This window comes from Peromyscus maniculatus, chromosome 9, assembly GCF_049852395.1.
Source record: "Peromyscus maniculatus bairdii isolate BWxNUB_F1_BW_parent chromosome 9, HU_Pman_BW_mat_3.1, whole genome shotgun sequence".
Classification (NCBI taxonomy): Eukaryota; Metazoa; Chordata; class Mammalia; order Rodentia; family Cricetidae; genus Peromyscus; species Peromyscus maniculatus.
This window is the reverse complement of record NC_134860.1, coordinates 21,468,875-21,493,980: the sequence shown is the minus strand read 5'-3', so window position 1 is coordinate 21,493,980 and position 25,106 is coordinate 21,468,875.

Here is a 25,106-nt window from a genome sequence, read left to right as displayed (position 1 = left end):
GGGTAAACAGGGCATTCCTAGAAACAATTGTTCAAGGAATAATGGCAAACAGAATGCCCCTTCCTTCTGGTGTATGCAGAAGGTGTTGTAAGGGAAAACACTGGACCAACGAATGTAGATCAACAAGGGACAGGCAAGGTAATCCTTTGCCTCAGTCTTCAGGAAACTCCCAGAGGGTCCTCAGGTAGGCCCCACAGCACATCTAGTTCAGACCTTTCCTTCAGTCATAGAGGAAATCCCTACACAGAGCAATTAAATAACCAAATGCCTATTGGAATAAGCCAGGCTGCTCAGGGTGATGAAACAGCTGAGACAGAGAGAACAGATAATTCAGGAGAAAACATAAAGAAAAATTTTTGGCAAACTCCTATAAATGAACAAAGACCAAAATTAACAATAAGAATAAATGGTGTTTTGTTGTCTGGTCTGGTAGACACAGGTGCTGACGTGACCATAATTTCACCAGAATTTTGGCATCCAACTTGGCCTCTTCAGGAAGTAAATGTTCAACTGTTGGAGATTGTCACATTATCTCAAGTGAAACAGAGTTCAAGATGGCTCAAGATAGCTCAATCTTGTATAATATTGGAGGAACCTGCCTCAATATTATACATCCCAGGGGCTCAGGAGAGAGAACTACTAATGGCGAGGACTATTTTCAGGAAATAGAATCTCAGCACACCAAGCTCTATCATCCACTTGTTTTAATTCCTCTGGCATAACATCCTTTATACACAGCTTCAGTTCTGTTCTCATGTCTAGCTCCTTTCTTGCCTGATTTCTCTATATTTATCTACTGTCCCCTCTAGGTTCTATCTTAATTCCTTCATCTAGTTCTGTCCCTTCTAGGTTCTCATTTTCTAGTTCTTTCCCCTATCAGCTCCTCTCCCGTCTCCTTCTCTCTCATCTGGCTCTTCCTCATCTTGTTCTTCCCCATCTGGCTCTTCCTCATCTTCCATCTCGTTCCTCTAGTCCTCTCTTTTAGCCCTTCAATCTAGTTCTTCCCATCTCAGTTTGTTCCTCTCAAGTTCTTACCCATCTAGTTCTTCCATTCTCTTTTCTCTTCTCCCCCCTGTGCCCTGGAAGTCCCGGTATATAAAGGGAGGGTCCGAGCTAAATTGTGTAAAACTATTACTTAATGTCCACCTCTCCTAGGTGGTGTCCCCTTGTGGAATTTACCATAAGTCAGGAGACTTGCATGTTGGCTGTTATCATTGTTAGTCCTCGGAAGTTGGGCGCCCCCCTGGGCGGTGTCTCCTTGTGGAATTTAAGTCAGGAGACTAGCAGGTGGGCTGTTATCATTGTTAGTCCTCGGAAGTTGGGCGCCCACCTGGGTGGTGTTTCCTGTAGTCCTTGAAAGTGGCTAAGGGAGATAATCTGATTCCAGAGAAAGCCTTTCCTGAGGCTGTTCTCCAAATACCTGGAATGTGTATGTCCAGAGAGTGATCAGTCTACACTGTTAGTCCTTCTTAGGGGAAAGTCAATTAGAAAAACTATGAAGGCACAGATGATTTTCATAACAGAATACAGCTGATATATAACAAGCCAAGTAACACCAAAAACTCCTTGGAATTTGGCTTCCTCAGGAGGAATTCCCTGACCCCTCCAGGTAGTGACTTTGCCATAACCAGCTGAGTTCTTATGATATATTCCTGTGGCCTGCAGCAGCTCAAATGTATAGGTTCAGAAGGACAGAGAGGAAAATTAAAGCCGTATGTGGCTAATATAGCTATGACTTTATGGGCCCATGATCTATTACAACAATGGAATATTCAGATTAACATTCCTCCAACCTAAAAAACAAATCATAAACTAACACATGTTTCTGAGAGAAATATTAGGTATTATTCTAAAAAGCAGTCATCAGCCACCCAGATTGTACAAGAACAGGGCACAACAACTGATGATCTTTCAAAGACAGCAAGAGCTCTACCTTTAAAATGGTTAACAGACAAGCCTGTATGGGTTTAGCAATTGCCTTTAATAACAGAGAAACTGCAGGCTTTAGAAGAGCTGGTACAAGAGCAGTTAAATACTCAGCATATTGAAGAATCAGCCAGCCCTTGAAATTCTCCTATATTTGTTATTGAAAAGAAATCTGGTAAATGAAGAATGGTAACAGACCTTAGAGCAATTAACAAAGTAATTCAGCCAATGAGCTCTCTACAATCTGGAATTCCTTTGCCTACTCTGTTACCTAAAGGATGGCCTCTTACAGCTTTCAATTTAAAAGATTTTCTTTTCAATACCCTTACAAGAAAAAGACAGAGAAAGATTTGTCTTCATGGTGTCTACTTAAAATAATTCTCAACCGGTTAAGAGATATCAATGCAGGGTTCTCTCACAGGGAATGTTGAATAGCCCATCCCTGTGCCAATATTTTGTACAATGGCCATTGGAAGTAATATGTAAACAATTTCCTAAATCTATAATTTATCATTATAAGGAGGATATTTTACTAGGTGATTCAAATCAGATACTTTAGAAAGAATGTTTGAAGAAGTAAAAAAAAAAATTGAGGATTGCAAATTCCTCCTGAAAAGATACAAAGAGGAGATTCTATTAATTATTTAGGATATAAAATAGGTCTACAAAAAATTAGACCCCAAAAGTGCAAATTAGGAGAGATCAATTATGGACTCTTAATGACTTTCAAAGATTATTCAGGAATACTTCCCATCTATGAACTGTTGTTGGGGTAAAAAATGATGAACTGAGTAATTTATTCAAAACCTTAGAAGGTGACAAGGACTTAAATAGTCCAAGAGAATTATCAGCTGAAGCTGAGAGAGAATTGGCCTTGGTGAACAAGAAAGGACAGGAATGACATGTGAATCATGTGGATCCAAAGCTTGATTGCATTTTGATCATTCTACACTCTAAGCATTCTCCTACAGGAATTTTAATGCAGAGGGAAGATTTTATATTGGAATGAATATTTCTACCAAATAAACAAAGTAAAAAATTAAAAACTTATGTGGAAAAGATCTCTGACTTGATTTTCTGGTCTTGTCTGTTTGATGTTCTAAATGCCTCCTGTATCTAAATTAGCATCTCTTTTCCTAATTCTGGGAAAATCTGTTATGATTCATTTGAAAATGTTTTCAATGCCTCTAGAAAAAGATTCTTTTCCTTCTTCTATACCTATACCTATAATCTGTAGTGGGTTTTTTTTTTTTTGAAAAAAGTATATTCTTTATACTTAATGGTTTTTGATGGGTTCTTGTTTGTTCATTTGGGGTGTGTGTGTGTGTGTGTGTGTGTGTGTGTGTGTGTGCATGTGTGTGTGTGTGGTGTATTGCCATATTGCCACAATGTGCCTGCATAAATCAGAAGTTAATTGTGGGATTTGTGTCTTTTCTTCTATCAAGTAGGTTCTGGGGATGAGACTCTCACTCAACAAGGAAACATGTCTTCTTAGAAGTAGGCAGAAAACCTAAGATTCAGAGCTGTACTGGAAGCCAACCACCACACACCACCCTGCTGCAAACAAAGAGGAGCAGAAACTGCAAGGCTGAGCTGCTCCTCACATTCAGGTGACCTGCAGAACCAGAAGAGGTCACAGTAGGCTGCAGGAGCTTGGGAAAACTGTTGGGGTCTGTGGGAGTCCAGGTCCCACCTTTTGAAGGATTCTTGGGTGGAGGAGAGAAGAATGATGAAATGTTAGTTAGAAAGGTTGACCTACACAACAAGGAGGATGACAGAGACACAGGACAGCTTCAGGAGGGTCCAGGTCAATACCCAACAGCCTCATCCTTTATTCAAAAGGACTCTTTATAACATGCCAGGTGGCGGGGGCACACGCCTTTAATCCCAGCACTCGGGAGGCAGAGCCAGGCAGATCTCTGTGCATTTGAGGCCAGCCTGGGCTACCAAGTGAGTTCCAGGAAAGGCGCAAAGCTACACAGAGAAACCCTCTCTTGAAAAACCAAAAAGAAAAAAAAAATGCCAAGGGGAAAGGCAAAAGACCTCCCCCTGGCAAGATCAAAGCACGCCATAAAGCCATGTGTAGATTCTTCCAAACACCTGGTAAATATGCCTGTGGCCAAACCATCTCCTTATGCAGCCCTGTTGGGTAAAGCAGGCTCAGCTTCTCTGACTCTGAGTAATTTCTCACTAGGAAGCCTCTGTGGGCCTCCACAGAGAACCCCCAGGAAAGGGCTGACAACCGCCCTCCTGGACACACCAAATCCCCCAGATCTGGTCTGCCACCTGTGGCCATGTTGATGTTTGAGGGCTATGTCATTGCAAAGGCCATGCCAACCTAAATGGCCTGCACTGCCCTGGTGCCCTGGTGCCATCTGGGCCCAAGCTGCAGCTGAGGGCCATGTCTGGGTTCATGAGCCTGTATTGATGTCCATTACTTCAATTACTACTGAAAACCAAGCAGATGCCTGGAGTCTGATCTGTCACCTGAATACATGTTGGTGGCTAAAACCAAGCAGATGCCTGGAGTCTGATCTGTCACCTGAATACATGTTGGTGTCTAAGAGCCATGCTTCGGCTGTGCCATACTAACCTAAGCAGTCTGTACTGCCACCTGGGGCCATGGTGACATCTGGGGCCATATCTAGGTCCATGGTCTTACTGTAGACAGAGTCTGTGTTGTCGTCCATGGCCCATGTTGCCACTAAAGGACACATGGATGCCCAGGGTCTGGGCCACCATCTGATGCCATGTTGATGTCCAAGAGTTATGCTGCCACCAGAGCCATGTCAAGCTGAGTGGCCTGTGCTGCCCACCAAGTCCATGATGATGTCAGGGCCTGGGCTGCTGCCATGGGCCATGTCTAGGTCATCAAATGCTGTAGGCCACAAGATTATGATTCAGTTGTATATGATAAAGCTGTACCTAGAAAGATCAAGGAACTTCTAGAGGAGAAGTCAAATATCAAGGAATATTTGATGTTATTTTTAATATATATGGCTTTTAATATATCAGCTGTTTCCTGCTAGTAATTTCTTGTGTGCTCATACTCCTAGGCCATACAGCAAACAGTATAAGCTTCTCAGAACTACTGCTGATCTGAACTAGGTAACACCACTACAGAGACAACACCTATCTCCTAGGCCTAGAAGATAGGTGGGTATGTAGATGCATAGCTTTGTTTCTTGTGCAAATGAACCTCAGACCATCCCCTTCTCTCATAGGCCTAGTGGCATTGCAGAGCTATTGACTGAGAACAAAAGGGTTTTTTGCATAGCCAGGTGTGAGTGAAGAGTGGGGCAGAATTCCTGACTCCGAGTAAGAGTTAGTGTGGCTCAACCTGAGGAGAAAGAGCAAGAAAAAGGGTTTGCAGATTGTAGGTGGATTTGAGTCAGGTCAAGAGAGTAAGAAAGGAAGGAAAAATTAGAGACAGAGGAACAGAGGACAAAGATGAGATCAACAGCAGAAGAACTTGGGCTATGAGAGGACAGGAAAAGAAGGGACAGAGAGGAGCTGTATGGTGATATTTTATTTGTACTGAAATGTGATTTTAATTTTATGTTAATAAATAAAGTTGCCCTGGGGTCAGAGCTATTAGAGCCATAGCAAGAGCGTGGTGGTTAAAAGAGCTAGGTAGATTTCTGTGTGTTCAGGGATACAGCCAGTATAGGAGACATACGCCTTTAAGACCTGGAGGGCGGTACTTACAGGCAGTGACAAGGCAGTCATGTGGTTGGGTTTACAACCAATGAGAAGGCAGAACAGAAAGACTATTTAAAGACAGACAAACAGGAAGAAGCTCTCTCTCGGGGAAGTTAGGAGCACTGCAGGAGGTAAGATTTTATCTCTGAGCTCTGACTTCTCGGCTTTCTCTTTTACATTGGCTCTGTGTTTCTTATTTTAATAAGACGATTGGTTACATCTACATCTGGTGCCCAACGTGACAAGAATCCATTAAAAACTGCTTGGGGCCAGCTCCTTAGCCTGAGCAGCCGGCTGCCTAGCCCCGGCCCAGGTCTGCTTGGCCTCAGGCCGGGCTAACTGTGAGCTGCTTGTTTAAAGCCAGTGCTACAAACAACTCAGGCCTGCCCTGCCAAACAGGGCCCCTGCCTGTAAAGCCAAGCCTTGACTCGGCTCAAGAGGGAACAAGTGGCTGGATTTAAGCTTTAGCCGGCTACGCTTTCACTTTTACTTTCACTTTCGCTTTCGCTTTTGCTTTCTCTCTGTCTTTCTCTGTCTCTCTCTGTCTCTCTCTCTCTCTCTCTCTGGATTCACACCTAGGACACTCGGTGGCTGTTTTGAAATTCACTCAGATTTCTACTGTTCTACACAGATTTGGTAAGTCATAAAGGAAACTATTTAAAAGACAAATTTTTTCCACATTTAAAAAAAATGGGTTTTCTGTGTACATTGGAAGAAAATTGGGTTTTGTTTGAAATTTTAGGCAGTCTGACAATGGAACAACTATATAAAAAGATTAGTATTATGGGAATTATGCAGTTTATCACCATGCTTATTCTCATTTTACTATTTAAAAAGATAGTTGATTTAAGTGCCAGGATGACAGCTTTAGAAAAACTTGTTAAACCTGTAAAAATTCAGACAGAAGAAATTAACAGTGAAGTTGGTTCAAGTTCGGATCATAAGGTTACAGAAAGAAAGCCTGTTTTCACACAGTCACCCTTAACTTATCCTGTAACCATACAGCAGATGCCTGATCAAATGGCTACACAAAATATTTGGGCTCCAATTGAACTGTTGGATTTTAAAAGGTTTAAGGAGGCAATAGTATCTTATGGCATGCATTCCCCATATGTAAAGCAAATGTTAAACTCTTGGTCACCATATAATAGGATTGTACCACAGGACTGGCGGGACCTTGCACAAGCTGTTCTGGAACCCAGCCAGAGACTTCAATTTCTAACGTGGTTTAAGGAGGAAGCTAGAAACGTAGAAAAACAATGGAGGGATAAAGGAATACAAGTTTGTCAGGATCAGCTTATTGGAGAAGGCCAATATGCTTCAGTACAAACACAATGTTTATATGATGTTCAAACCCTAATTTTATGTCGAATGGCAGCCTTGAATGCATCGGACAGAGTTGAGGAACCAGGAAAAAACCTGAGTCATTCACAAAGGTTATGCAAGGCCCAAAAGAATCTTTCACAGATTTTTTAGAAAGACTGGCTTCAGCAGTACACAGAATGGTCACAGAATCAGAAGCTAGTAAGGCAATAATTGAAGCTTTGGCATTTGAGAATGCGAATGCAGCATGCAAAAGAATAATCAGGCCGTTAAAGGCAAGATCTGCACCTTTGGAAGATTGGATTAGAGAAACAATTAATGTTGAGGCTGATGAGCATGATGATATGTGGGTAGGAGAAGTAATTTCAAAAGGTTTGAGGAGTGTTAGATGTTTTGGGTGTGGAAAGCAAGGACATTTTAAAAGGGACTGTAAACAGGTCATTCGTAGAAGCAATGTTTCTTCAAGGAACAATGGCAACAGAATGCCCCTTCCTTCTGGAGTATGCAGAAGGTGTGGTAAGGGAAAACACTGGACCAACGAATGTAGATCAACAAAGGACAGACAGGGTAATCCTTTGCCTCAGTTTTCGGGAAACTCCCGGAGGGGCCTCGCGCAGGCCCCCATAACAAAACCAGTTCAAACCTTTCCTGCAGCTGTAGAGGAAATCCCTGCTCTGAGCGATTAAATAACCAAATTACTATTGGAATAAATCATGCTGGTCAGGATGATGAAACAGAGAGAATAGAAAATTCAGGAGAAAACGTAAAGAAAATTTTTTGGCAAACTTCTGTTAATGAACAGAGATCAAAATTAACGATAAAAATAAATGGTGTTTTGTTGTCTGGTCTGGTAGACACAGGTGTGGACGTTACCATAATTGCACCAGAATTTTGGCATCCAGCTTGGCCTCTTCAGGAGGTAAACGTTCAACTGTTAGGAATTGGGACATTATCTCAGGTGAAACAGAGTGCAAGATGGCTGGAATGTATAGGTCCAGAAGGACAGAGAGGAAAATTAAAACCATATGTGGCTAACATAACTATGAACCTGTGGGGTCGAGACTTGTTGCAACAATGGAATACTCAGATTAACATCCCTCCAATCTCAGAAACAAATCATAAACTAGCACATGTTTCTGAGAGAAATATTAGAAGGCATTATTTTGAGTGGTCACCAGGCATCCACATTATACAAGAACAGGGCACAACAACTGATAATCTTCCAAAAATACCAACAGCTCTACCTTTAAAATGGTTAACAGACAAGCCTGTATGGGTTCAGCAATGGCCTTTAACAACAGAGAAACTCCAGGCTTTAGAAGAGCTGGTAGAAGAACAGTTAAATGCTCAGCATATTGAACAGTCAACCAGCCCTTGGAATTCTCCTGTATTTGTTATTAAAAAGAAATCTGGTAAATGGAGAATGGTAACAGACCTTAGAGAAATTAACAAAGTAATTCAGCCAATGGGCTCTCTACAATCTGGAATTCCTTTGCCTACTCTGTTACCAAAAGGATGGCCTCTCATAGTTATTGATTTAAAAGACTGTTTCTTTTCAATACCCTTACAAGAAAAAGACAGAGAAAGATTTGCTTTCACAGTGCCTACTTATAATAATTCTCAACCGGTTAAAAGATTTCAATGGAGGATCCTCCCACAGGGAATGTTAAATAGCCCAACTCTGTGCCAATATTTTGTACAACAGCCATTGGAAGTGATACGTAAAAAATGTCCTAAATCTATAATTTATCATTATATGGATGATATTTTACTAGCTGACTCAAATGCAGATACTTTAGAAAGAATGTTTGAAGAAGTAAAGAAAATTTTGCCTTGCTGGGGATTACAAATTGCTCCTGAAAAAATACAAAGAGGAGATTCTATTAATTATTTAGGATATAAAATAGAGCTACAAAAAATTAGACCCCAGAAGGTGCAAATTAGGAGAGATAGACTACAGACTCTTAATGACTTTCAAAGATTATTTGGAGATATTTCTCATCTACGAACTATTGTTGGGGTAAAAAATGATGAACTGACTAATTTGTTCAAAATCTTAGAAGGTGACAAGGACTTAAATAGTCCAAGAGAATTATCACCTGAAGCTGAGAAAGAATTGGCCTTGGTAGAAAAGAAAGTACATGAAGGGCACATGGATCGTATTGATCCAAAGCTGGATTGCATTTTGGTTATTTTACCTTCTAGGCATTCCCCTACTGGAATATTAATGCAGAGGAAAGATATTATATTGGAATGGATATTCTTACCAAATAAACCAAATAAAAAATTAAAAACTTATGGGGAAAAAAATCTCTGACTTGATTTGGAAAGGAAAATTGAGACTTCGTCAATTAGCAGGAATAGACCCAGCAGAAATTGTCGTACCTTTAACTAAGGAGGACATTGAAAAATTATGGACAGAAAGTGAACCTTGGCAAAGAGCTTGCAGTAATTTTTTTGGGAGAAATTAACAGCAAATATCCCAAAAGCAACAGAATTGATTTTATAAAGAGAGCTGATTGGATCTTGCCTCGAATTGTATGGCAAAAACCCATATCTGGAGTTCGTACATTTTATACAGATGCCAACAAACAAGGAAAGGCAGGTTACAAATCAGAAAATTTAAGTAAAGTGGTTCAAAGTCCTTATAATTCAGTGCAAAAATCAGAATTGTATGCTATTCTGTTGGTATTAATGGATTTTTCAGAACCTCTCAACATAGTAACTGACTCTCAGTATGCTGAAAGAGTGGTATTACATATTGAGACTGCAGAATTTATCCCTGATGCTTCAGAATTAACTTCACTATTTATTCAATTACAAGATACAATCAGGAAAAGGAGTCATCCTTTATATATAACTCACATTCGATCCCATACTGGTCTGCCAGGCCCTCTAGCACAAGGCAATGATGAGATTGATAAATTATTGATAGGAAATGTGCTGGAGGCCTCAGAATTTCATAAAAAACATCACGTCAATAGTAAAGGTTTAAAAAAGGATTTTTCCATAACCTGGCAACAAGCCAAAGAAATAGTAAAGAAATGTCCTACTTGTTCCTTCTACAATCAAACGCCATTACCAGCAGGATGTAACCCAAAGGGTACTCAGAAGAAGATGGGGCCCCACAACAACAACAATTCCACGTGGACAATAATAATATCACTAAGCTGACAAACATCATCTACAGATCAGCTTTGAACTACAAGGTGCTCAGAGCAATTTTGAGATGACTAGCTGAGATGATCCAGTCTCAAAGACTACTTGAATAAGGACTTGAGAAAAACCCTGAACTTTGGCTTTATACACAGACTGGATAATAATGAAGGATATAGTTACCTTTCCTAGAATTTGACAATTAACCTAAATTTTTCTTTCAGGATAAAGATAACTTCGCCCATACCCAGCAGGAAGCAATTTTAAGAATACGACGCCCACATTCCCAAAGAGGTGGTGTGGGGCAGGTGGTTTTTTTGGTTCTTTTTAATGGGTTTTGGGTCTGGGATAATTTTCATTATTTAGGGGGGTTGGTTACAAGTTGTTGTCAAGGGTTAGGAAAAAGGCTAAGCAAAGGAGATTAGATTTAAGGTTCTTGTTTAAAAAAAAAGAAAGAAAGAAAAGAAAAGAAAAAGACAATTACTAGTTTTAAATACTTTACATTATTACCAACTATTAGGATATAAAGAAATGAAAGTTAGTAGTTAGACATTACAATAGAAATTGTGGTCATATTAGATATGTTTTAAAAATTGAGCAGATATATTTTAGACAGGTCATCTTCAAACCCTTCATAGATCTACCGAATATGGCATTTAAAATGTTTTAATAACTTAGAAATTTTTCTTTTTTGAGACATGTCGGCTCCTGGCAGTACCAATCTACGTCAGAGAAAATATGGGCATTGAAGAAACTGCATATGGAGTTAATTTTCATTGTGGCAAAAGTTAGCCACTGGAAAACAAAGTATCCTCGAATCAACAGGACAAAATGGACAGACAGAACACAAACAAAAGACTACCGATTCCTGCCAAAACAAGTGTGGTTATGGCTTTATCAGAAGGCATCTTTTGAGGCCAGGTCAATATGGCACCATCCCTGAAGTGGCCTTCACAATCCAGAAAAGGTACAGTGCCCTTTTCTTTGAAGGCAGCTGAACAGGCAGTGGGCCGATGGCTTCTGTTGTGCAATGAAACAGCAACTGAAAGCTCACGCCTCTCAATAGTAGACTGGCATTTAATAGAAGGATGTGGAGAAGAAGGGGATGCTGAGATGAAGCCATATATACACACCCAAGGAGCCTGCGTGCGTCTGCACTAGGTTCCTCTGCATACAGGATAGGGTTGTTAGCTTGATGTTCTTGTGGGACTCCTAACAGTGCGAGTGGGGTGTCTCTGACTCTTGTCTGCTCTCAGGACCCTTTTCCTCCTACTGGGTTGTGTGGTGATATTTTATTTGTACTGAAATGTGATTTTAATTTTATGTTAATAAATAAAGTTGCCCTGGGGTCAGAGCTATTAGAGCCATAGCAAGAGCATGGTGGTTAGAAGAGCTAGGTAGATTTCTGTGTGTTCAGGGATACAGCCAGTATTGGAGACATATGCCTTTAAGACCTGGAGGGCGGTACTTACAGGCAGTGACAAGGCAGTCATGTGGTTGGGTTTACAACCAATGAGAAGGCAGAACAGAAAGACTATTTAAAGACAGACAAACAGGAAGAAGCTCTCTCTCGGGGAAGTTAGGAGCACTGCAGGAGGTAAGATTTTATCTCTGAGCTCTGACCTCTCAGTTTTCTCTTTTACATTGGCTCTGTGTTTCCTTTTTTAATAAGATGATTGGTTACATCTACAGAGCTGAGTGTCAGAACAGAACTGAAGCTGTGTAGATAGAATTTTGTCTTATAGAAATAAAATAGACAAATGAAAGAGCCTGATGTACATAGATTCTTTTCCCTCAGATTACCCAATGCCAGCCATAGCATCCTCCCCAGGCCCCTGGGAAAATTTCAATAATTAACATCTGTGTTGATGTCCATGGTTTCAGTTACCACTGAAGACCAGGTGGATGCCAGGGACCTGGACACCTACCTGAGTCTATGTTGATGGCAGAGCCATGCTGCTGCCAGGGCCACACTGATCTGGAAGACCTGGGTTGCCAGCAGGGCTCCAGTGACATCCAGCCCCAAGCTGCCACCAAGAGCCATGTCTGGGTCCATGGTCCTGCTACAACTGGGGTCTGTGCTGATCTCTGTGGCCCAAGAAGCCACAAGGCACCACAAGAACTATGTGTGTTGAAATCTGAGGGCCTTGCTAGGCTGGCCCTGGAGGAGCTGGGCCTGCCCTCTGCTGGCTACTGCCACTGAAGACCTGGCCCCAACCCTCACAGGAGCACTGGCCCCACACTTAGGAAAGATGGCCCCAGCCCTCACCATAGGTGTTAGTTATTTAGCAGCGCTCTTACCCTGCGAGGAAATGTCACGAAACACGACAGAATCCACTAACAAGAGTTTTATTAAGATAAGAGAGAGACAGATGTGCTCAGGCCTGCAGGAAAGACACGTGAATAAAGGATGGAGCCAGGAATGTGGCGCAGGCTTATAAAGGCTGGGCCATGCCTGCGCACACAGGTCCATGTGGCTATTCCATGCATGCGTGTAGATCACATGGTTGTGCTGCATGTTTTACACAACCACACAAAGCCACGGGGTCCTGGTCACGTGAGACATTTTGACCTGGAAATAGCTAGGTGGAAGTGTCTAGGTCCACCGGTCATGCGTAACCATGCCCAACCATGGGGGCATGTTGTAAATCCCTTTCAACAGGTATGGGGGAGCTAGTGCCTATGGCATGGGTATAGATGAGCTGGCTTTCCCCCTCTCCTGAAAGGGGCAGCCCCAGGAGCCCAGACTGACCAAATCAGCTACCACCCAAACCCACATCTGGTGCTTTGAGTTGGCCCACCCCAGCATCTACCTCAACCAGCGTGTGTGAAGGGACTGGTCCTGTGGAACCATGGTGGTGGGATCTCTATGACTCTGGGCAATGCCACCAGGATATCCCAGAGGAGTTTCAGTGACGGTCCAGTGTTGATGGTGTACCAGAAGCCAGAGGTTTTGAACCAGACCAACAAACAACTCATTACAATGAACAAATTTTGCAAGTAAAGCAGTATTGCAGTAGCGCCCGTGCTACCACCACCCGTTCACCATGTCCAAGCAAGGGGCTATGGATTAAAAAATAGAGACAAGAGACAGCGGGTCATTTGCCCCAGCAGAATGCCGAATGCGTTTATTGAAAGGGGGAGAAAACCTTAAATACAGGCTTACAGCACAATGGGAGAACCCCAGAGGGCAGAAGTTTGCTACCAATGTTCTACATTCTTGCATCTAAGCTGTTTATGCCCAATATGCAGGATACACAAACAAGGAACTCCTTTTAAGCATTCAGGAGGGTGAAAACTGTCAGAGAATTAGCATACGGAGGACATCAAGGTCAAGGTCAGCAAGCAAGGCAACAGCTACCCAAATGGGGGCCAGGGCCCTACAAAGCAGAGTGGACAAAAGGGTGTAATGCATGACACACTGCAGCCCACTGCCGCTAAGACAAATGAAGAGGTGCTGGAGAGGCAGGAAAGATGGAGGACCTAAGAAGGTATTTTTGTTTGTTTGGTTTTGTTTTTAATTTTATTTGGGGGGGGGGCATTATAGTGGTGAGAGGTAGGTAGGGAGAAACTGGGAAATGAGCAGGATTGGGGTGCATGACATGAAATTACCAAATAACCAATTTTTAAAATGTTGAAAAATTAGAGAATTCTCATACCAGATATTTAACAGCACACTAAAATCTCTAGAACAAAAGGAAGCAGACATACCCAAGAGGAGTAGACAACAGGAAATAATCAAATTCAGGGCTGAAATCAATAAAATAGAAACAAAGAGAACAATACAAAGAATCAATGAAACAAAGAGTTAGTTCTTTGAAAAAATCAACAAGATAGACAAGCCCTTATCCAAACTAATTAAAAGATAAGAGCCCTTATCCAAATTAACAAAATCAGAAATGAAAAGGGGGACATAACAGCAGACACTGAGGAAATCTAAAGAATCATTAGGCTGTACTTCAAAAACCTATATGAAACAAAATTGAAAAAAATCTAAAAGAAATGGGTAATTTTTTCAATAGATACCACTTACCAAAGTTAAATCAAGATCATACAAATAATTTAAATAGATCCATAACTACCAAAGAAATAGAAATAGTCCTTAAAAGTCTCCCAACCAAAAAAAAGCCCAGTGCAAGATGATTTAGCACAGAATCTACCAGGCCTTCAAAGAAGAGCTAATATTAATACTCCTCAAATTATTCTATAAAATAGAAACAGAAGGAACATTGCCAAATTCATTTTATGAGGCCACAGTCACCCTGATACTAAAACCACACAAAGACCCAATAAAGAAAGAGAATTACAGACCAATTTCACTCATGAACATTGATGTAAAAATACTCAATAAAACACTGGCAAATCGAATCCAAGAACACATCAAAAAGATCAGCCACTATGATTAAGTAGACTTCATCCCAGAGATGAAGGGATGGTTCAACATACAAAAATCTGTCAATGAATTTCACCATATAAGCAAGCTGAAAGAAAAAAATAAAACACATAATCATCCCACAGCATGCTGAAAAGGCCTTTGACAAAATCCAGCACCCTTTCATGATAAAAATTCTTGAAGAGATCAAGGGTACAAGGGACATACCTAAATATAATAAAGGTAATATACAGCAAGCTGATAGCCAACATCAAATTAAATGAAGAGAAACTCAAAGCAATTCCACTAAAATCAGGGACATGACAAAACTGTCCACTCTCTCCATATCTGTTCAATATAGTACTTGAAGTTTTAGCTAGAGCAAGACCATGGGAAAGAATAAATTATGCTAAAATAATAGTTAAGCAAGAGAAGACAGGGAGAAAGTATTTAAAAATCAACAAAATAGCCAGGCGGATCGCTGTGAGTTCGAGGCCAGCCTGGGCTACCAAGTGAGCTCCAGGAAAGGCGCAAAACTACGCAGAGAAACCCTGTCTCGAAAAACCAAAAAAAAAAAAAAATCAACAAAATAGCCAGGCGGTGGTGGTACATACCCTTAATCTCAGCACTTGGGAGGAAGAGGTAGGCAGATCTCTGAGTTCAAGCCAGCCTTGTCTACAAAGCTTCCAGGACAACCAGAACTACACAGAGAAACACTATCTTGAAAACAAAAACAAACAAAAAATAAACAACAAAATGACAGGAATCAGTACACACCATTCAGTAATAACTCTGAACATTAATAATCTCCATTCCCCTATCTAAAGACACAGACTAATAGATGGGATCAATAACTAGGAGCTATCTATTTGTTGCCTCCACGAAGTACACTTCACCACAATAACAGATACTATCACAGGTTAAAGGATGGAAAATTGTATTCCAAGAAAATGGAACTAGGAAAAGAACAGGTGTTGCTACTCTGATATCTGACAAAATAGGCTTCAAGACAAAACTAGTGAGAGGAAGCAAAAAAAAAGGCCACTGCATACAGATTAAGAAGAATCCATGAGGAATACATTACAATTTTGAACATATATACTCAAACATAGCTGCACCTAATATTGTAAAACAAATACTATTATATATGAAGTCATAGATTAACCATAACACAATAGTAATGTGTAGTTTCAATATCCCACTCCTACCAACTGACAGATCATCCAAATAAAAAGTAAACTGAGAAACTTATAAATTAAATGGCATCATAGATTAAATGGACATAGTAAACATCTACAGAATAGTCCATCCAAAGATGTTTTTCTCAACCATGCATGGAAGTTTTCCAAAACAGGGCATATTATTAGGACACAGAAAAAAATCTTAATAAATATATGAAGTTGAAATAATTGCTTGTGTTCTATCTGATCACAACAAAGTAAGATCAACAGAAAAAGAAATCCCAGAGCATACACAAATTTATGGAGATTAAACACTACCACTGAATAGAAATGTGTCCTTGAAGAAATCAGAAGGAAAATTTTTTAAAATTCTAGAAACAAGTGCAAATGAAAACACAGTGTGTCAAAACCTATGAGATACATTGAAAGCAGTTCAAAGAATAACATTTACAGTTCTGTGTGCATAAACTAGACCAGAGAAATAAGTGGACCAAAATAAATCATTAAGATCAGGCAAAAATTAATGAAATGAAAAAAATGCAAATATTCGGTGAAATAAAGAGTTGGTTCTTTGAAAAGATTTAAAAAACTGACTAACAATTCAATTAACCACAGGAAGGAGAAGATACAAATTAATAAAATTTGATGAAAAGAATCATTACAACAGATACCAATGAAATTCAGGAAATCATTAGGTTTTATCTTTAAATATATGTTTTACTAAATTTGGAAATTCAAGTCATGGATGAATTTCTAGATGCATATAACCTATCAAAATTAAACCAAGATGAGGTTTAAAAAAAAACTACTTAATCAGATATATAACAAGTATTGAGATTGAAGCAAAAACCAAGATAACCCTACTATGAAAAGTCCAGGCCCAGGTAGAGTGCTGGTGAATTTTACTAGGCCTAATATCAACATTTCTCAAACTATTTATCTTAGTTATGGTTTCTATTGCTGCAACAAAATACCATGACCAAAAAGCAAGTTGGGGAGAAAAGAGTTTATTAGGTTTACATTTCAGCATTGTTGTTCATCACAGAAGTCAGGACAGAACAGGATCCTGGGAGCAGGAACTGATGCAGAGGCCATAGAGGGGTGCTACTTACTGGCTTGCTTCCCATGGCTTGCTTGCTCAGCCCACCTTCTTATAGAACTCAGGACCAATAGCCCAGGGATGGCACCTCCCACCATGGGCTGGGCCCTCCCCCACTGATCACTAAATAAGAAAATGCCTTACAGCTGGATCTCATGGAGGCATTTCCTCAGCTAAGAGTCCTTCCTCTGATGACTCTAGCTTGTGTCAAGTTGACACACAAAACCACCCAGTACAACTGACCCCCTGTCAACTTGACACACAAACATATTATTAAGCCACAACACTTTCTTTCTTATTCATCCCCAAGATCTTAAATACCTTTAAGAGTCCCACAGTCTTTACAAATTCAAACACATTAAAATTTCAGTTCCTTTGAAACAGCCAAGCTCTTTAAACATCCAAAGTCTTTTAAAATTCAAGTCTCAACTGTGGTACCCTGCCCAGGTGACAATGCTGCTCTCAGAAAATGGGGGTTATGTTGCCAGGCATGTGACACTTCCCTATGGGTTGTTTTTCAGAAAGGCCCCAGGGGGCTTCAAAACATCACAGGCTATTGCCATTGGTTGCCTATTGTAAGTAGATATTAAAACACTATTTCTGAAGACCCTGCATATTTTGTTGCAGGGCAGAAACCAAATTGAAACTGACCAGGAATCTTCCTCCTTGCTGGCTAGCTTTAGTGCCAGAGGTTGTTATACAGACCACTGAGGAGAAAAGATGTCAATGATTTTACCCAGTGTAGTGGTTTAAATAGGGATGGCCCCCATAGACTCATATAGGGGCCATTTGAATGCTTAGTAATTGGGGAGTGGCACTGCTTGGGAGGAATTAGGAGGTGTGGCCTTGTTGGAGGAAGTGTGTCACTAGGGGTGGATTTTGTGGCTTTAAAAGTCCAAGCCAAGCCCAGAGCCTTCTCTCTTCCTTCTACCCACAGATCCAGATGTAGAACTCTCAGCTACTTCTCCAGCACCGTGTCTGCCTGCATGCTGTGCATGCTCCCCATCACGATGACAATCAACTAGACCTCTGAAATTGTAGGTAAGTTCCAATTAAATGTTTTCCCTTTATAAGAGTTGCTGTGATCATTGTCTCCTCACAGAACACTGACTAAGACACCCAGCAGTGAATCCTGCATGCTTCAGTACCAACCAACCAGGCAAGATGTGCCCACTGGTATAATAGTGATGTGGCTATCATGGCGGTAACCACCTACCTTCTGATTGGATCTGAGGCCTGCTCCACAGGAGGGAACTCATGCCTGGTGCTATAAACCTTGTCAAAAACCCATAGCTGGGAGATGACAAGCCCTAGGAGGGACCTGCTGTTGCTGTTCAGCTTAATTAATTTTGTCAAACTGTCTTCTAACACTTTTTGTTTATGCTGATAGGCCAGTATTGTTCTCAGTCTTCAAGAGGCTTCTTCTTTGCAATGGGAAGCAGTTAATTCAGGGACTCATAACTAAGCAAAGTACTGAGAATAAGTGGTTGTTGAGTGCTCACCCTAAGAGTCACATCTATATCAATTTCTTTCAAAATTGAGGGAACATGGAGGGAGCAGGGTCCAAAAGTGTGCAATGCCTGTGGCACCATTTCTTGCCTGCATCCTTCCTGAGTTTGGTAGGGGTTATTGTCTTATTTACTAATTCTATTTAGAACAAGCATGAGACATCTCACTGTCATGTTGAGTTATCCTTCCCTGACAATCAGTGATGTGACCACTGTTTCCATACACTTTCCAGTCATTTGTGTATCTTCCCTTGAGAAGAATCTATCTGGATCATTACCACTTTTAAAATTAGATGCTGATGGTGATTATCATTGTAATTGTTATGAATTGAGTATCTCATATATTATGGATATTAATCGCTTGTTGAGATTAATAGTTTGCAAATAGTTTCTCCCCTTCTTGCAGTTGGTTGGGTAACCAATAACTCTATTTTTCCTTCGATGTACAGAAATATTTTAGTTTGGTGCAACCTTGTCTGTCATTTTTTACTTTTACTGCCTTTTTTTCAGGACATGTATTTTATAAACATCTTTGCCAAGATTAATGTTCTGAAGTATTTTCCCTGTTTTCTTCAGTAGTGCTACGTCTTTTGTATGGTGAGAGGTAATGATCTAGTGTTTAATTCTCTCTAATGGTCTAGTGTTTAACTCTGTGTGTGTGTGAGAAAGTGTGAAAGTGTGTGTGTGTGTGTGTGTGTGTGTGTGTGTGTGTGTGTGTGTGTGTGTGTGTGTGTGTGTAGCTCAGAGGACAACCCTCCAGACTCCATTCTCTCTGCACCCTGGTAGGATCGCGAGAATAAGCCCAATCTGTTAGGCCCAGGTCAGGCACCTCCCCCACTGAGCCGTCTCACCAGCCCAACTTAGTCTTAGTGTTTGCATGTCCATTTGCTCTTATCTCCATTTCTTGTAGATAACATCCTTTTTCCAATGTAGAGTCTTAGTTCATTTGTTGGAAACTGCAGTAGATGTGTGGATTTGCACATGTTTCTCTTCAGCTCTGATTTATGTCTTTTCAATGCTGATAACCATGCTGTTTCTCCATGCTCTTCATTCATCAGTTCTCACAGCTTCGTTTGATAAAGCAGTAGAATCACTGTGGACGAAGTGCCCTGGAAATGGCACAGAACCTCTCTGAGGAACTCAAAAGCTGATGGAAAAAGCCTGCAGTAAAGAATGAGGGCTAAGCCGGGCAGTGGTGGCGCACGCCTTTAATCCCAGCACTCGGGAGGCAGAGGCAGGAGGATCTCTGTGAGCTCAAGGCCAGCCTGGGCTACCAAGTGAGCTCCAGGAAAGGCGCAAAGCTACACAGAGAAACCCTGTCTCGAAAAACCAAAAAAAAAAAAAAAGAAGAAGAAGAATGAGGGCTGACCCCGGGCAAGGCACGGAAGACAAAAAGAAAATAATTTCATCCAAGTCCAACTTGGCAAGCCAGTAAATTCATCTGAATTGTTTACAGGAGCGTGGCTGACGCAAAGGCAGATGCATCATTGAGAAACACACCAGAACTGTGGTGAGGACTCAAAAGCAGCATCCCTGGAGCCCTCCCGGGACTTGCAGGCAGCTCGACAGGCCAGAAGATCTCTTCTCCCCAGCAGTCCCCAACGCTTATATAACCTTGGGGTGCACTTGTGGATCTTGGAAGTTTCAGGAACTTCTTGACACTTATGGGTTATTTATGGGCCAGGCAATTTGGTTTGCTTTCTGAGCTTTAACAAGCCTCCCTCCAGAAGCAGAGCCAGGATGGGATATTTCATTTCAGAGGAAACTGCCCCAGGACACCGGAATAGCAAAACAGGACAGGTAATGGCTGCCAGGAGCCAGGAGGAGGAGAGGAAACCGCCTGTAAAAAAGCATATGGGATTTTTGCCACATAATTTGCATACATTATCAAAGCCCATTAAACTCTGTGGTTAGGAGGGATACATTTTTATTTTACATAAATTATATCTCAATATATCTGAGTTTTAAGTGCACAACTAATGTAAAGGCTTTATATCATATGAAATGTATGTGTTTAAATACTTTTTATATCAAGAAAAATTCTAAAGTAACAATATTTTGATATATCTGTATATTAAAATGGGTAGAGCTCTCTAAAAGCAGTATCCTGTTGGTTTCTTTTTTTTTTTTTTTACTCTCTCTCTCTCTTTGGGGGCCCGCCACCCAGCTCCCAAATAAATATACATAAACTTATTCTTACTTATGAATGCCAGGCCTCAGTTTGGCTTATTTCTAGCCTGCTTTTCTTAACATAAATTATCCTATCTACCTTTTGCCTCTGGGCTTTTACCTTTCTTTATTCTATATACCTTTCTTTCCTTCTTACTCCAAGGCTAGTGTGGCTGAGTGGCTGGCCCTTGCCATCCTCTTCTCCTCCTTTTCTCACTCCCCCCTTCTTCTCTTTCTAATTATTCTCTCTGCATGCCAGCCCTGCCTATCCCTCTCTTGCCTTGCTATTGGCTGTTCAGCTCTTTATTAGACCATCAGGTGTTTTAGACAAGCAAAGTAACACAGTTTCACAGAGTTAATCTAATGCAACATAAAAGAATGCAACACATCTTTGCGTCATTAAACAAATATTCCACAGCATAAACAAATGTAACACATCTTCAACTAATATTCCTCAACAGTGTCTAGTTTCTTTTCTAGTTTAGGAGAGAAAAAACAAACATTAAAACTGTATTTCTACATCTTAAGAAGAGATGAAAGTAAACTGCCCCCCCCAAAAAAAGAGTTAAGTGAAAACAATAAATTTATAACTGTGAACTAAAGTTCCCAGAAAAAAAAAGCCTCGCCTTTGCAGAAGAGTCTGAAGGTTTGTTGATTGGTTAGAACTTTGTGACTACCCAAAGTTGATTGATGCAGATTCAGAGCCAAAATTATTTGGGATTATCTTTCTTATTCTTATAGCTTTTCATTTGTGTGCATGTGTCTGTGTTTGTCTGTGTCTGTGTCTATGTGTGTCTGTCTGTGTCTGTACGTTGTATATGTGTCAATGTGAATGTGTGCCACATGTGCATAGGCCAGGAAAGGGAACTGGATTCTTTGGAGCTGGAGTTACAAACAGATGAGCCTCCTGATGTGAGTGCTAGGAACTGAACTTGGGTCCTTTGGAAAAATGGGACTCACTCTTAACTACTATCTCTTCGGCTCTGTGGTGGTTTGGATAAGAACCTATGGGTATAGATTCATAAAGTTGAATGCTTAGTCATTAGGGAGTGGTGCTAGTTGACAGGGATTAGGAGGTGTGGCCTTGTTGGAGGAAGTATGTAAGTAGGGGTGACCTTTGAAGTTTCAGATGCTCAAGCCAGACCAATTCTCTCTCTCTCTCTCTCTCTCTCTCTCTCTCTCTCTCTCTCTCTCTCTCTCTCTCTCTCTCTCTCTCTCTCTCCTTCCCTCCCTCCCTCCCTCCCTCTTTCTATCTTCCTGCTTCCTGTGAATCCAGATGTAGAATTCTCAGCTACCTCTCTAGTGCCACATCTGCCTGCGAGCCCCCATGCTTCCTGACATGACAGTTATGGACTAAGCCCCTGAAACTGTAAGCCAGCCCTGATTAAATGTCTTCCTGTAAAAGGGTTGCTGTGATCATGGTGCCTCTTCATAGTGGTAGAATGTTGACTAAAACAAGATCCTATCAGGCTATCTTTCGTCCCTTTGGTGAGTGTTTATTGTCCACCCCTGTATCTAATCTAACACCATTTGACTATCAAGAAAAACTTTTAGAATGTGTTTTAGCAGACTGCCAGCTCCCACCAGCCCAAAAGCTAAGAATGTCATCAAATAACATCTAAATCCTATAGCTTAAATCCCACCCTCCTTGTTTGATGTCCCCACCAATATTCCTGGTAAATGACTTTGTTTATGACTTTCTTTTATCCTGTGACTATTAAACATTCATATGACACTCCCACAGTGGGGTATGTCAGTCAGAGCAATGAAATTCTGTGTGACTGGGTCATGGTAATTCATATTTGGCTCAAACCTCTTATTCCCACTGGAGTGAGAGCTGTGTCACATCTATACAATGTAAATGGAAAGATTTAAAAACCGAGATAATAAATCAAAAGCTGAATGTTTAAAAGTCAATAATGGTAGCTGGGCAATGGTGGCACATGCCTTTAATCCCAGCACTCAGGAGACAGAGCCAGGTGGATCTCTGTGAGTTCAAGCCCAGCGTGGTCTACAGAGCAAGATCCAGGACAGGCACCAAAACTATACAGAGAAACCCTGTCTCAAAAAAACAATAACAAAAAAAACAATAAAGGTTATGACATGTTCCAATGAGCAAAAAAAATGAGAGAGAATTAATAAATTTATTAAAATAGTAAAATGTGGATGGACAGACTCCAGCAGTGAGCAGAGCGGCTCCTTTGAAGGAGGATGAGTCTCTGGCTCTGGAGTAACAATTATCAGTACTGCTCTATGAACAGCTACTGAAACATGAAATGATAAATTGAGTTGTCTCAAAAACATAACCTGGACCATGACCAGTGAGACAATTATGGAAAGTTATAAAAAAATTTTATGATCCCAAAACAAATAATACTAATGAAATCAAGAAAGTGTTTTTAAGTTTCCAAAACCAATTTTTTCTATTGTTACTAAAAGTATTCCAAACAAGAGAGCAGTATGGAATTCAGTTTTGTTTTATGAGGTAAATGTGATTTTGATCATAAACCTAAAGGAACCAATGAAAGAAAGATGAAAGGATGGAAAAATGGAAGGAAGGAAGAGAGGGAGGGAGGGGAGGAGGGAGAGAGGGAGGGAGGGGAGGAGGGAGAGAGGGAGGGAGGGACTAAATCTCACTTTGAACTTAAATCCAAAAGTTCAAAATAAAATCCAGGATACAGTATTTGAGCTTAGGAACCCAGTTCTGTTGAGAGGAGGAGCCCAGCGAGAGGCAGAGGGCACAGCCAGTGAGACATTGTGGCAAGAATGTCACAGACTCAACCCCACAGGCGGAGCACTGTGCCAAGCTTGGGGCCGGGAAACCACCCAGACACAGCGTCACGGAGCTTGTGTTTTATGGGAGGAAATCGAATTCTATTATAGTGAATTGTGCACGTTAAAAAGGTGTAAAGGTGGTTCTCTCCCCATTTTATTTTGTTTGGTAGTTTTTTTTAAATAGGATGCTCTCTCATGTCTTATTTGTTTTGTCTTGATGTGTGTATGTGTGTGTATATGCTTGTGTGTTTGTGCGTGTGTGTGTGTGTGTGCCTGAGTGTACCATATATATGCAGGTATCCATGCAGTCCAGAAAAGATGCTGGATTCCCTGGAGCTGGAGTTACAGGTGGTTGTGAGCCAACTAGTGTGGATGCTGGGAACCAAATTCAGGCGCTCTGGAAGTCTGGAAATGTTCTTAACAGCTGAACCACCTCTCCAATCCTGTTTTGTAGTTTTAGAGATGGTGTTACAGGTAGCCTAAGCTGGCCTCGAAATCAAGGCCATCCAGTGTGGTGATACTTTAATTGTGCTGAAATGTGATTTTATTTGTATGTTAATAAATAAAGTTTGCCTGGAGATCAGAGGTCATAGAGAGCCAGGAACAGAAGTCAGACAATAGTAACCCACACCCTTAATCCAATCACATGGCAGGCAGAGTCTCTGTGTGGTCAAAGACACAGTCAAGCATGGTGACACAAGCCATTTATCCCAGTACCAACCATAGAGACCTGGAGGGCTATATAGACAGGCAGTGATGATGAAGTCATGTGGCTGGGCTTAGAGCCAATAAGAAGACAGAACAGAAAGGCAATAAAAACACAGGTTACACAGGAAGAAACTCTCTCTAGGGAAGTGATGGCAGCAAGGTGGTAAGATAAGGTAGTCATGGCTCTTCACTAGTTCTCTGATCTCTTTGGCTATTACCTCTGTATTTGGCTCTGTGTTTCTTATTTAATAAGACTGCTTAGATATAGAGTACTAACTAATTCTAGAAAAAAAGGCTTCATTTAGCTGCCTATACATGTCTTTGTGTTTGAGTCTCTATCAGTTTTCTGCAGGAAATCACAGCTAGGCCTAATATCAAATTTCAAGTCTCCAGGAAGAAGATGGGGCCCCACAACAATTCCACATGGACAATAATAATACCACTAAGCTGACAAACATCATCTACAGATCAGCTTTGGACTACAAACTGCTCAGAACAATTTCAAGGTGGCTAGCTGAGATGATCCAGTTTCACAGACTACTTGAACAAGGACTTGGGATAAAACTTGCACTTTGGCATTATAGAGAAACTGGACAACAAATGATATAGCTATCTTTCCTAGAATTTGACAATTAACCCAAAATTTTTCCTTTCAGAATAAAGATGCCTTCGCCCACAACCAGCAGGAAGCTATTTTAAGAACACCATACCCACATTCCCAAAGAGGTTGTGTGAGGTGGGTGGTTTTTGGTCTTTCAATAGGTTTTGGGTTTGGGATAATTTTCATTATTTAGGAGGGTTGGTTACAAGTTGTTGTTGTTAATGGTTAAGAAAAGGGCTAAGCAAAGGAGATTAGATTTAAGGTTTTTGTTTGGAAAAAAAAAAAGATATATAGAAATGATAGAATAGAGTGTAGATTATTGAATCTACTCTGAAAAGTAAAGAGAAGATATAGATATGATATAGATAAAAAGATAGATTATTGAATCTACTTTTAAAAAACAATTACTAGTTTTAAATATCTTACCTTGGATTGGATTTTTGTATATTGTATACAAATTATATATATATTGAGATTGAGATTGTTAGAAAATGCTATACGTATATTTCTAATCTTGTTCAAGATATTGTACTTATACAGTTAATTTAACAATGTAATGCAATTTGCTAATCCTTTAATGTTATTA